The sequence below is a fragment of the Schistocerca gregaria genome, chromosome 5 (genome assembly GCF_023897955.1).
Source record: "Schistocerca gregaria isolate iqSchGreg1 chromosome 5, iqSchGreg1.2, whole genome shotgun sequence".
Lineage (NCBI taxonomy): Eukaryota > Metazoa > Arthropoda > Insecta > Orthoptera > Acrididae > Schistocerca > Schistocerca gregaria.
The window spans coordinates 333,427,428-333,442,278 of record NC_064924.1 but is presented as its reverse complement, the minus strand read 5'-3'; positions in this window follow the sequence as shown (position 1 = coordinate 333,442,278).

Sequence of the window (14,851 nt, the reverse complement as noted above, 5' to 3'; positions counted from 1 at the left end):
CATGGTTAAAAGGGGAGTGCCCCAAGAATCAATGCTTGTGCCACACCTGTTCGTTATTTATGTAAATTATTAGCACTCTAGTATTTCAGGCCATTATAAAATATTTCTGTTTGCTGATCACACTAGCTTGGTAGTAAAGGATGTGTGCAACGTTAGCACTGTTTCAAATAACTTAGTTCAAGACATAAATTCATGGCTTGTAGAAAATTAATTAATGCTAAATCAGAGTAAGACTCCGTTTTTATAGTTTAGAACATACAATTCAACAAAATCTGACGTTTTAATTTCACAGAATGGGCATATGATTAGTGAAACTGAACAGCCCAAATTTCTGAGTTTTCATATAGTAAACTGCCGTGAAAAGCCCACATCAACTTCCTGTTGCTATATTTAGTATTTGAACAGTATCTGAAGTAAGTGATCGTTCAACACGAAAATTTGTCTACTTTGCATATTTTCATTCGATTATGTCATATGGTATTATATTTGGGGTAACCCTTCCCATTCTGTAAGGATATTTTTGACCCAGAAACGGGCAGTTGGGCACCAAGCAGTGTAAGTTTGCAAACCTCTTGGCGACCCCTGTTCACAAGTCCGGGTATTTTGGTATTGCCCTCTCAATATATATTTCTTTACTGTCGTTTCTTGTTGACAATAACAGCTTATTTCCAAGAATAAGCAGCTTTTTGCTCAGTTAATACCCAGCAGAAATCGAACCTGCATTTGGATCGCTCTTCCTTAGCTCTTGTGGAGGTGTACGGTATGCTGCTGCATCCATTTTCAGTAAGCTACCACAAGAATTCAAAAATCTTAACTAATCCAGCAAATCCTTCAAATCGAGACTGAAGAGTTTCCTCATGGGTCAATCGTAGTCTGTTGAGGAGTTACTGAAAAATTAAACAGATTCTTATGTTATATTGTTGATTGCTTATATTTAAGCTTATGGCTTGATTTTTTTTGGGTTCATAAATATTTAATTTTTATGTATTATTACTTTAATGTTCTAATTTGAGGTACTGACATGTTCTATGACCTTGGAGATTTGGTCCTGTTTGGTCCTGTGGAACCATATGTATAAAAAATATATATACATATATTTTACTGCGAAATACGCCTGCTCGCGTAAATTACAGCAACCACCATACTTGCCTGAGATCCTACCAATGACATAAAATTTCACCATTGGTGCATTTCCAGCCATGAGCGCGAATCATATATACCAGTTGTCAAAACGTGGGGAATGTATACACAGTATTAAAAGCTTTGGTATTGTAACAAGTTGTAGTATTGAGAGATGTTGGTTATATTCAAAAGTGGGTAGATGCATGTTGAATCCTCCCAGTTTTCATGTAATTATTAACAGTGTTGTATGTGATTCACATTATTTTGTCACCCTTACTAAATTTTGTCAGAAGCTGTGCGCGGCTCATGTTCGTGCCGTGAGTGGCAGCAGCAGCACCGATTATCGGTAAGAGCACTGTCATACTATCTATGGAGCGACTGCTGGTATTTCCGGGTCGTCGTGTGTCGGGAGTTCAGTCAGGATGGAGCTGAAGTGAGGTCCGTAGAGCCGTGACTCGCCCGACCGTTGCCGGCACACGACTTGCGTGGGGATGACATTGGTTAGTCTCATCCGACAATGTGTATTTGGTCGCTGACCATTTATCGGTTCTCTGTGTGGTTGACTTGTGATTTGTCCTTGTTGTTCTTCAGTCATTGGGTTTAGGATTGTTAGAGTTGTTTGTGGAAGTGCTTTCATAGAACCGTGTGTAGCTTGCGTGGTTGTGACTGAACAGCTGTTTTAATGCTGTGTGCATGCAGCAGGCAGTCGGTCAGTTGGGACAGAGCAGCGAGGAAGTCTCTGCGACATGAGATCAGGCCGGGATCGCTGGCGGCATGCACGCCCGATCAGATTGTGATATGCACGTTATGAGAGCTACGAAGTTCATTGCCCACTGAACCTGGACACCGAAGTTGAGTGATCAGTTAACCTGTCATGAAACCTCAATTGCTGTGACATCTCTTCGTTCATTGCCAGTTGTTGCTTCCTAGACCATTCTGGCTTGCAGCAATATATGGTATGTTGCAGTCGGCGAAATTTTGCAGCTGTCCTCCTGTATAGTCTTTAATTATTAAACTGGGTGTTACTTACCGGTAAAGTGCACCAGCGGTATTTTCTGCCTTGTGGTCGATAACGCCCCAGTTACCTGCCCTGGGGTATTTTCCTCACCATGTTGATGATGTCCGGCATGGCATCTTGTTCAACAGCCTTTTAGTGTTTTGTTAATATTTTTTCTTAAGAGTGGTTATTGTGCCTTGGCTGTTCTTACACGCCAATTTGGAAGACTTAGTGTTTCTGGTATCTTTATCCTTGGCTCATATTTTTCGTTGTCATACCATTGGTTAGGCGGAAGGGAATTGATTAGGTTGTTGGTTGGTCCTTCAGTCGTCTCTGGGTTGGGTTGCCATCCGATTATGTAACCTTACTCTGTGCTGCCTGTCTCACCTCACCACATTAGAGCTACCTCATCAAGCCGACCCTTGGAACATTTCTGAGCACCAGTGTTCTGTTGGTTTTAGATCGTGATTTTTCGTTTCAGTCTGATGTGCTGTGCGAGGCCTTCAGCCGTCTATTAATTTAGTATGTTTTAATTTTAAAATAAGGCCATCGGCCAACTTAAATTAAATTTTGAAGTTTGTTTAAAAACTAAATTTTGAAAATTTGTCTAAATGAAATTCTTGTTATCCAGGTCCTAAGTTGTTCAGCGTGTGGCTTTCAGCCGAGCTTTCACGTGAAATATTTTTAAGGTAAGGCCTTCAGCGATCTTAAATTTTGAAAAGTGATTTGTTTAAATCTATTTTTTTAATCTGCTCTGTCTGAAATTCTTGTTACCTAGGCCCCAAGCCCTGCATTGTTCAATGTCTTGTGTGTGGCCTTCAGCTGAGTATTTAAGTGAAATATTTTAAGTAAGGCCTTCAGCAGTTCTGGTTTTTGGCGTGGTTTTGGGCCTTCAGCCCAGGAGGTATTGCAAGTTTTCTTAACTAGGCCTTCAGCCATATTATTTTAATTTGATCCTTTTAACGCAATATGTAATTAAGTGGTTCTTAGGAAAATAAAGTGTGTGTGTGTGTGTTTTGTGCAACAGTAATTGAGTATGAGCCCCTCCACAACCATAACCTGATCTGATCTATCCTGCGGAACCAGATTTCGATTGTCTTCGACGTTTATGAAGTACCAGAGGGTATATACATAATTTTGTTGCCTCAGGTTATTTTCAGATGAGTTTCTTGTAAACTTTCGGTTTTTCAGTTCAAATAAAATGGGATAGTGACCAGTTAAGAACAAATAGTTTTGTTTTCCAACTAGAATTTTGGGTGACTTCACAGTTCAGATAACGATAATTATTTTTCCTATGGAGTGAAGGCATCACATAACCTCTACCAGAAAGTACTCAAAAGGTATAAGCGTTCTATATGTATCGATATTTCGTGTGGCTGGCACTCTTCCTCCTATTTGATATGCTCAGGTTCGACTTTGATATGTAATGCAGACAGTAACTACCATTTATTATTATTATTACATCTTGTATATTTCGACACTGTTCATGCATATTTGCTTGCATATTTTAAGGTTTTTATGAAGCATATAATCCAGTCTCTACTTGTCACCTTACATACAGGCACACGAAACATAACTCCCAGAATATTTTGGCAGGCCACTATCAAATGACAGACCCAAAGAATAAAGCAGCAGATTCGACCCAAGCATTTTACAGACTCCTCCCATCAGAACAACAAAAGAAAGTGAAGTGGCGATGCATGCAGGTTACGTGTTGTTGAAGATAATAGCTAATGACTCAAAATCTTTTGTAAGATGGTGATTTCATAGAAGAATGTTACCACAGTCTAACGTAACAGTCGCGACACACTGCTGTAGAATAGACTTAGCCACTGTTTCTATGTTTCGATACAGTGTATCGATACGTGAAAGTTTCAGTGTTACGAAGCGGCTACGGTTCACTGTTTCGAAACACAGGTGTTTCATTCCGTCCCTGTCTCGGATAACTGGACCAGATTGATCTCGAGCCAGACACAGAAACAGTATCGTTGTTTCAAAATAAGGGTGTTTCAGTCCACCTGTGCTTGGAACGAAATAATTGTATCGAAACAGTGATGTTTCATTCCCCTCTGTGTCAGACGAGATTCGGTCTCGGCACAGGCACTGAAACAGAAACACATTTAACATACCACTTCATGAAACACTTTCAAGAGTGTCGAAATCTTTTTGACAAGCAATAGTACTAAGCTTAAGATATCCGAAAATAAAGTTTCGTTTCTAGCTGACTGTCATATTCCAAATGTCGTTAACATTTGCTTTATAAACACCAACCAAACAATAAAAACACATACTATTCGCAATCAAAATACTAAATATGTGAAAATCATTCAGTTAAATTACACTTTTTGATAACATACGCTTCTCTGTTCATGTACAGTAATCATATTAAGAAACTTAAGCAAGTCTACAACATTCTGAATTTAAAAAAATATACATAAATCTGATGTAGGTATAATTGCAAGCAATCTGACATTTTACTGATAGTCTAATGGTGAACGGGAAGGACTAATAAGTATGGTGAATGTATAGTAACGATTCGAAACACCTTGAAAGAATTTTTTTGTTATATTTTATTTATTCGAATTATTTGGCGTTATTTGTGAGTCTATAGTCACTGTGCCTATTATCCTCAATGATACTCTTTGTTTGCATGGAAATTAGCAGGATGGGTACATTACCCATACTAACGGAATGTGGGAATCCCAGTAGCATATCCGTTGTTTCTGCAGTTTGATCCCATCTCCCATTCGTTGTGGCTCTTCTGTCTTCAGTATGGCTGTCCTCAGCCAATAGAAAAGTATGAAAGTCACACGGCGCGAAAGCAGCACATATGCTGCAGGAAATACTGAACTCCCAAGACGCCTAAGTGGTAATTTCATACTTTCTGCGATATGATTAGCTCTTTCGCCCCTCATTTGTGTTTATGTGGACATACTTATACAGTAGACAGTCAAGATGATAAAATGTGTAGGTTTATTAGATTACAAAACACAAACTGCTTCACTGTTTTGAAACAGCGTATCGAAAACATTACATTGTACTGTTACATTTGTTTCGAAACAGTTACATATTTCAGTTTTTACCACCTCTACCGTAGAAGTTGTTACCGTTCGACAGCTGGAGCGACACTAGCTCTCAACGCTGCGAGAAAGGAGACTGTCAGACGCGTCGTAAGCATAATGCTTGTATCGCATCCCATTCCTACGTGATTTACAAAATATTTTAATGATTTCTTTTCCTCCAAGATTTGTGTAATATCAGATGATACAGAGGTTTCTAAAATAAGCGCAAGCAGGGATTTAAAAAATCACGAATCCAATGCAAGCTGCAACACACACATGAAGCACTTGTGACATTGGGTAGAGCTGCAGCTTAACATGTTGATATCAAAGGAACATGTTGATATCAAAGGAACATGAACTCACAGATTCACACATAAGCAGCACAGAATGTACCTCTACGTACAAAAGGGATCGACTCATTTGTCGTTTCTTACGTCTACTGTGTTTTAGTCATTGTCGCCTGTTGCCACAAGTATGGCCATCATCTTAATGTTATTCTAAGTGGGACAAGCAACTGGCAGATATTGTAATGCCCACAACCAAGTCCAGACAAGACCAGTGAATTACAGCTTGATGTATTCTTACTGTATTGTGAAATGCATTGACATGTTAGTATTGTCTGACACATACTTAACCATAGTCTTTAGAATTAGTAGTCCAGACTCCATTTCTTTAGTCTAGCGGAACAATCACCAACAAGCGTAAATCATAATGTTGGTTACTCGGAGAAGCTGATAGACCAGCCGTGGAACTGATGACAGTCCAGGAGCCAAGACTCCCCCAAAAGGCAGTGTGTAAAGCGAATGGATGTGCCACTCAGCAGACTAACAGGGCACTGTCAGTTAAAATCAAGACTCGGGAAGTGGATAAAGAGGAGACTACACTGGCAAAATATTAAACTTTTTTCATTTTGTGGGCAACATTTCATTTAAAGTAGCAAGTGGTCTTCTGTTCACCATATAAGATAGCAGACCTTTGGGATCGATGAAGGATGACTTTTTGTCATCATCATCAGGATTTCCTTCCAGCGAGCTGGGTAGAACTTGGGGAATGATATGCCTCCATTGGTTTCTGTCCTGGTATAGTTTTTCCCCCTCGACTACATCCCATGTTATTCCTCTCCTCTCGATATATTCCTTAACCTGGTCTGCCCGTCTCTTTCTGGGCCATCCAATTGGTCTTCTTCCTGGTACTTCCATCTCTAAATACTGGCGTGGAGTTCGAGAAGGGGCATTCGATTCACATGACCGAAGCACTTCAGTCTCAAAACACTCAGCCTCTCCTCTGTAGTCAATGTCACCGCAGGTCTCCTAGTTTTTTGTAGACCCGACATAAGGAACTTCATTTTGCATCCTTGTATTTAACTTTCTTGTCTCTTATTTATGACACAGTTAAAACCAAGACTCAGTAAGTGGATAAAGAGGAGACTACACTGGCAAAATCTTAAACTTTTTTTCCACCCCCCCTGTAGCTGCCCCTGACGCGCATACTGGGTGGTCTAGCTATGTGCGTCCCACTGGCGCACCGCCAAAGCCGAGCCAGACTGTTACATAACCACTGTCTAGACGATAAGCGGGCAGTGTGGCAGCGGGAGGTCCAGTTTGGGGAACTGTGTTTTATAATTTTTTCAAACTGTTGCATCCTTGAGCCCCCGGTTCGAGATTTACCCTTGTCCGGTTAGTGGCTGATGCTACAGATCTTTATTTATGAAAATATACAGTACAATCACCGACAAATTTTACATATTCACATACACCTTTACTTTTAATCCAGATTCATTAGGATTGAGTTTTCTTTTGTTACGTGTTTACAATACAAATGGAGAGTCATAAGCAGATTTCCCAAAGTCTTTATTAGCAAGTTCAAGCATGTGGTAGGTACGATGGACAATTACACCTCTATTATTAAAACTTTCAAGTTCAGGTACACTAGACACTCCGCTACCACCTGTCACAATGTCTTACATGACATGATGCTGTTGCAGAATAGGCATCATGGCAATCAGTATAGTAAATTTTTATCAAGTTGTTGCATCCTTGAGCCCCCGCTTGGCGATGTACCGCTCAGCGGTTGATGACGTCAGCGATCAGAGATTAAGGGAGCAAATTTATCTCCTGTAAGTTCTCCTGCAGTTGCCTGTGCAGCAGCAGGACACAGACTGAGCGTAATGCGACAGAGCGCTTGCTTATATAGTGTGCGAAAACTTTGTCCTTAGATAAGGACTTAGTTTTCGCAGCGGCCAGCGGAATGCAATCCCGGACACCCGCTGTAGTAGCTCTAGCAGCGCGCGTACCCGCTGGCTCGCCGCCAAGGCCAAGCGATAAGTGTTTACATAAAGCACGTGCTGCTAGTGCTACTACAGCAATTTTGACCAAAAATCAGAGGTGATGGAACAAATGCCAGACATGAGGGCACTGATAATGTCAACAAATTGGATCAATATTTGGTGTATGTGTTAGTTTCATAATAAATTTCACGTCTTTTTTTCCTGTAATACCACAAAACCATGGCTTTTCCAGTCATTGAGGGAACTCCACCTGTAGCTAGTTAATTTTGAGTGGGGCAGTTTGTGCTTTTGCAGAAGTTAAACTTTAGTATATCTAATACTGTACAAGTATTTAGAATTGGAACTAGTTCTAGTAAAGCCTCATGAAGAAAAAAACAAAAAAGCGCACACCACCCCACCATTAACTGAACTATGCCTCCAATTCATACACTAACCACAGGCAATGAATAAAGTTACGAAACTAGATGGCCTTGCTTTGGTCTGAATACTTAAAATTGTCAGTCAAATCAGAAACACTTTTTTAATAGCTGGCACAAAGAGATTGCTTGGAAAGCATTCCTATTTCCTGAGAAAATAATTTGTCAGTAACACCACAGTCCAACATTACAAATGCGACACATTGTCTCGATTTTGTTGCCTACTTCACCAGCAGTGCTCGAAGTGACTAGTAAGTAAATCTGTTGATTTCAGCGAATTGTGAAAGCGAATAGTAGTTGTTTATTTTTGTTTGTACAGTGTTTTTTTTTTTTTTTTTTTTTTTTTTTTTTTTTTTTTTTTTTTTTTACAAAAAGCAGCGTCTGTAGCGCATTAAATTGCTGCAACAAGACCACGCGGGACCTTTTTAGGTTTTCTCCCAGTCATACAGAAGAAGCAAGAGTTGAGGACTAGGTTACTATATGCTACCATGTCATGTCATTTTGAAACAGATATCCAGGTAAGATATCCAAATGCAGATTGTTACTGTTCCAGTTCTGTGTTTAGGAACACTTGTTCACTTAAGTCAGTATCAAGAGTGATTATAAATGATAAATAATAGTTCTTAATACATTTTCTAGGAGCATAGTTTACTTCTGACAAATACAAAAGGGTAAGGGCAATATCAGCTATTATAATTCTACTGTAACTCCACAGGTGAGGTAATTGCATTAAGGAGAGGAAAAAGCACAAGGCATTTAAATGGTGTAACAGTGTAATTCCACTTGCGTGGACTGAAACATCAATATTTGTAGTCTCATACTCACGTGAGATGGAATCAGGACAACCAGGTCCACCAAGCTGGGTTTTATCTTCTATTTTTTCTGTTTCCCCTCTGGGAGAAGAATAGGCTTCTTTGACTCCACTGGTAGACAATCTGTTTTCTTTTAACACTAAGGCCTGGAGTTGAGGATCTTGGCAACGTTGATGCAGTTGTGTGTGTAGTAGGTTTATTACCACAGCAAACAGTCAATCATTTTGTATTCTTTGATATAATTCCCTTTCCTGTGTGTGACCAATTGGAAAATTGGGGGCTAGTTGTCCTGGGCAGTCAATATACATAGAGGACTGGTCCCTGGCCATTTCTTTGTGCACTGCAGTACCTGCAGATAGGCTCGCAGGTTCATCTTTTAATGAGGTCACTGGTACATCATATTCTAAACATTTTGTAACAGGACATTTCTTTCAAATGAAATGACAATTGTGCTAGAGTCCACACTTATCTTCCAGTTCTCACCGAATCCAGTAAAGTGAACACATTGCCTCTCAAGTTGTGTCCAGCTCTTCGCTGATGCTCTGGGTCATATTCAGTCTTGTTGGGAATTACTATTAAGCCACAAAGTTTGTCACAAGATTTAAATGTCAGTTACTAAGTAGTGATATGTTCTTCACCTTTCCTACAACTATTACTTTAACAAACATATTCACTGTGTGCAATGTAAAGTAATTGTTTAGTTTTCATAATTATTTTACTCTTGTTCTTGTGTACATCAGATACTGTTCAAATTACTTAACTCCATTTCTCACCTGTCCCTCTTCTCATGATATTGACAAGAGTATGAATGCAGCAGCAGGTCTGCATTAAAACTTCTAATCCTGTCTAAAGAGACAGCCATTTCAACATGGTCACGGTTCCATTTAAATTAAATTCACTTCATGGCAGGTAATTCATTCTGATGCTTGTAATGTGTCAGTATGGAAACCATACAAGACTTATTTCCCCACATGAATCATTGATGTGGAGAAATAAGATGTGTATGCTTTCCATACAGATACATCAATGATTCATGAAGAAGAATGTTAAAGTAATGAATGCCAATAAATGATTATTTCATAAATGGTGTTATAATAAGGTACCGTAGACAAAAAGGTCTGTTCGTGTGGATTTTTTCTGTTTCCTGCATGGCATGGGAAGTAATACAGAGTCTTCACCTATCGCATATGTACTGCAAGTACCTGGCATCGCTGGCGATATTCACCTGAAAGCCGAAGGCCCGTGAAAGGAGACGACACCAAAAATTGTACTTATTTGCTGAGTCAGTGAATTTGTTTAAAAAACTAAGAGCAAATGTAAGGAAATGTGATTTATGTTTCAATAAAGGAAGTTCACTTCGTGGTAAGATCTGGTTATGTGAAGGCTGATGCATTGTTTTGTTCCAGTTACTGTTAATGAAAGTTATATACGATAGAAATCTGCAAATGATTTACAAAATGTTAGATGTATATTATATGTTAAGAATAAAACTGTTGAAATGCACTGAAGTTAACATGTTGGTTGCTATTTGTTTTGTTGTAAAAGTAAAAAAGAATGAAATTTTTCCAAATGTGCCTTAAGTTATTGGAAGTGAGTGTGGGGGATAATGATTCAATTTAGAGAGAAATTTCAAAAAGATTACCTAAAACACTAGTTATTTGAAACAATTCATGGAGTGAGAGAAACTAATAGGAATTATTGGCAGATAATTTATATAAAACAGACCTAGTCGTAAGTAAAGGATAAGTTTAATTTATTACGTGAAGTGCTGTTTAGAATTGCTTCTCTCTATCGTTCAAGAGAAGGACGGTTCAAATGCGAAAACAACTTTAATTCAGAGAAGGTAAAAATCATTGATTGGCATTATTGATTAACTTTGATTGTTGAGAAACATGCAGCCATCTACCACATTGATGTAAAAAAAAAATGAGCACCATAAAAAAGCTTACACATCAACTGTATATCTGAATACAATTTTTTCAGTCATTCTTCAAGGTGCACATGAAATATTAGAGTAGTGATTTTAGATTCTGAATGAATTGGTTAATTATGCATCCCAAAGCTATGCAGAGACAAAGTTCACCTGTGGTCGGCATACCCGTCATGATAAACAAGAATGCTAAAAAATATTAAAAAAATAAATAAAAGACCATTAATACATTAAATCTTCAATGCGAAGATCAAAGATGCTTGTCCAACCTTCCATCTGCAAGAAAAAGTGACAAGAACCTGTGTGAAACATTTATCCTCAGAGACTTGTGTTCCAAAAGGCCTTAAACAATTTCATCGTCATCTGATCTGGCAGTAAATAAATCACCTGTAATCAATGCCATTATGTTATATCAGTCAACTATAACAAATGTATAGTCATGCCACTGTATACACTTGTATGCTACACACTCCCATCTGTGAACCTCTTTGTGAGCTCCACCAGACCCCAACAATAGTAGACATAGTAGCTTTCTTTTACCTGGGAATTTTAGTGCCCAAGACTGGAGAAGTTACTCCTCAGCATGCACAGAGAGTTCACAAATGAAGCCTCAGTAGTGAAGTGCCTGGACTGGATGTCGGGAGCTGGTGTGCCGACTGACCCCTGTTCCCATCAGGAGCATTTATTCTGATGCCCAATGGGGTATCTTGTATTTTTTAAAAATATTTTTAACTGCATCATTGTGAAACACATGCAGGTGCAAGAATGTCATTGGTACCTTACCATTCTAACGGAGTATCCTGGTAGATATTCCTTGTTTTCTTTTTCTTTATTACTAACCCATGCATAGGTCTTATTTAAATTTAGTCGCATTTATCATCCGTTATATCGTGCCTTTTTCCAGTTTGGAAGAACTCAATTTTCGCGTGCTTAGCATTTGCTGATATCACTTCTGGTTTACATATATTGTAAAAGCTATAAATACTCTTAAAGCAACTCCTTTATTAGTGACTAGGGGTTCCTACTACTATCAGTACACCCGAAACAATACATTTTGCAACCTTTGCAGTGTGAAGTTTTTTGCTTTGATTTATTTTGAGATCATAATGTTTGAATACAATATTACAGTTATTGCTTCATTTTCTCATAAGATCATTATCATTAATCACCTGCAAAGAACATAGAATTAAATCTAGATTATTCTGATTTCTGTCTGGTATTCAGTCAATTCTCTCTACCAGAGTTCCTGGATTTTTTAGGCTTAATGCAATTGCTACAGCCCCTCTTTGTGATTTCATAATCAGTATCAGATTTCATTTGCCCATTATAATTTTGTCTTGTGGTTATAGGACACCATGCTTTTCAAACCAGGTTTTCTTGACAGCTGCTCCAGAAACAGAAATCACAGGCACATTGATTTTTATGGTTTCTGCTTCCATACCACAAACTGTATATTTAGAGCGATCTTTTCATTATTTTCTATAAAACTGAAAATGTGCCTATGGTGACTCCTTTCATTTGCCTCCACTGACAGCAGCAGAGAGCACACATCTGTTGTATCAATTAGAACCCGGTATGAAGTTTCAGTTACTTCAGTAGAAATGAATTCTTAGTTTCATTTGTAGAACCATAGTGGCACATCAATCCACTCACATGTTCCCCTCAGTGTAACTTGTATTATGTTTTTTATTTTCTCATTAGAGTAACACTGTTCCTTCATGCCTACTTCAAAGCCATGATCTGTTAATGAAAGTTCATCCACAACAAAATGTTTGAGTAGCCCAAGTGACAGATTAACTGAACCATGCTTCAGCCAGTATTTGTTGGATTTGTTTATTTTTAAGAATTCATTGTAAGCCCTATGAACATTCTTTTGTCACAGTATTATCCTTGAGTTCCTCATTATCTACCTTTTACCTTTCACAATGGAGTTCAAAAGTCATATGACAAAGCTTTTAGGTGGTGATTATTTTATCAGTCCCTGTAGCAACAGATCCATCCAACCTGTTACATAAGATTACTGGCTGCTGGCACCCTACAAAAATCTGGATTATTCTACAGGCTTATATTAAACACACTTTCCAGTGCCACATACCAAGCTACACATGCCAATGACACCTTGCTTTGCTCAATATCTTCCAGATTTTGTACTGCACACATCAAAATAGATGTGACACTTTAGTTCAACAGCTTTTATTTTATTTACTGTGTCTGCTGGAATTAATTGCAACAAAAAAATAAAGTGCATTCACCTAGCATGAGATTAGAGCAATATTAAGATAGTTACAATTGAGAAAAGCTGAAAAAAGGTGACATTTAGTAACTCTTTGCTTTAAAATGCAGTTCGAGGTTGTTCTAGGAACTAGTGGACTGCCTTATTTGCATGGTCATGAGGTGTCAAACCTCTATTGCCAGCCTTTGGATAATGGCCTTTACATGAAACATTTTCTGGTCTGGTTGCCTTCTCGTTGTGTGGGGTCTCCTTCCAAATCACAGCTCCCATCCAGGAACTTTATGACCTTTGTGCTGCTTTCCCACCTATTTTTGTATCTGGTCTGGGTGGTACCACAGATTTCCAGACCCATATCTCCTTGCGTGCAGACATTTCTGCTGACCATGATCCATTCCCATCCACTTATGGACTCCATTAAGAAGGAACTCTATCAACTCCTAGAGGCTGGGACAACTGAATTAATTGAAATAAGTGTTTCAGCCACGTCCCTGCTAATGGTAGAAAACCCAATGGCCACCTCCACTTGCATAGGAGCAAGTAGCAACCTACTCTTTATCAAGTCCAGACAACTTCATCACAAAGCTCATCTGAGGGGCATATTTTTCTAAAATAGAGCTAGCCAATGCACATCCCACTGAATGAGGAGTCACAAAACACTAAGGCTATCAACACTCCTTTCAGCCTATACCAATAGAAGTGCTTGCCTTTTGGGACCTCTTCCGCTCTGGTAGAGATACCTGGAACAGTTAACCATGTCCATATCCACTTGCACTCAACAACTTAATTGTCACAAACACTAAACATTAGGACCAACTGAGACTCCTTTACACCCTATTTATTACAATATGTGACGCAGGTCAAAAGTGCTGCTTAGACAAATCCCACTTATTTCAGTAGCAAATGGAATATCTTGGACACTTGCTAAAGGAGGGGTCCAGCCCACTGATCACATCACAGCATTCAAATTTCTACGCCTGCTCCGCACCCACCCCAAAAACTTACAGGAGCTGCAAGCTTTTGTGAGAAAAAGTAACTTACTTGAAGTTCCTCCCACAAGCAACCCATACCATACACCCACTAATTACGGAAGAATGGCATTCAATGCAGGTGAACAGCTGCTGGTGAGTGCACTTTCAGGCAATTTAAGTGTACGCTGCACTTTGCAACCTGCCTTACGCCCTTTTCATCACTGTGTCCACTGGTTCTGGCCACAAATGCCTCTCCTGGCGTAATAGGAATGATGATTACACCAAATATTCTACCACCCATTTGAAAGAACTGATCGCAGATAAGAAATGAAGCTCTAATGATTTCCTTTGCAATTAAGAACTTCCATGTTCACATTTTTGAGATAAAGTTCACATTAATTACAGAGCACAACTGCTCGTGGCACTTTTTGGGTCGCACTCCATTATTCCAGAACAGACAGCAAAATGATTCCATCATTTGGCACTTTTCTTCAGCTCCCACATTTACGCTATTAAATATAAATGCACATCGCAACACACCAATGTGGACACAATTTCACCTACCTGCAGTACCAGACCTAGCTTTGACCTGCAGGAAATATCATGTTTCCACAATGATGCTAAACAGAGACAAAGCTTAAGCTGGTTCCCCATTACAGCTGAACAAATGGCTGCAGAAACGCACTGTGACCCAATCTTATGGCAAGCCGCGCATTATGTACTCCATGCCTGTCCCACATACTTTTCGAAGGACACCAATTCTGACTTCTGGGCCTTGGCTCATCTCTACCACCATCTGTAGGTCACCTACGATATCCTCCTGGTTCACACCGAGGCAGGTACTCATGATGGAATCATTCCAATAGCCCTGTGGCTCAGGTTTTACAGCTACTCTACTGCAGACACTGACAAGGGAAACTTCCCATCGCATCCCCCTCAGATTTAGTGTGAAATGGCCCAGTGGATAGCCCGTCAACCGAACATAGACCAAGCATGAAAACAAGAAGATGTACTGAACTGTAAA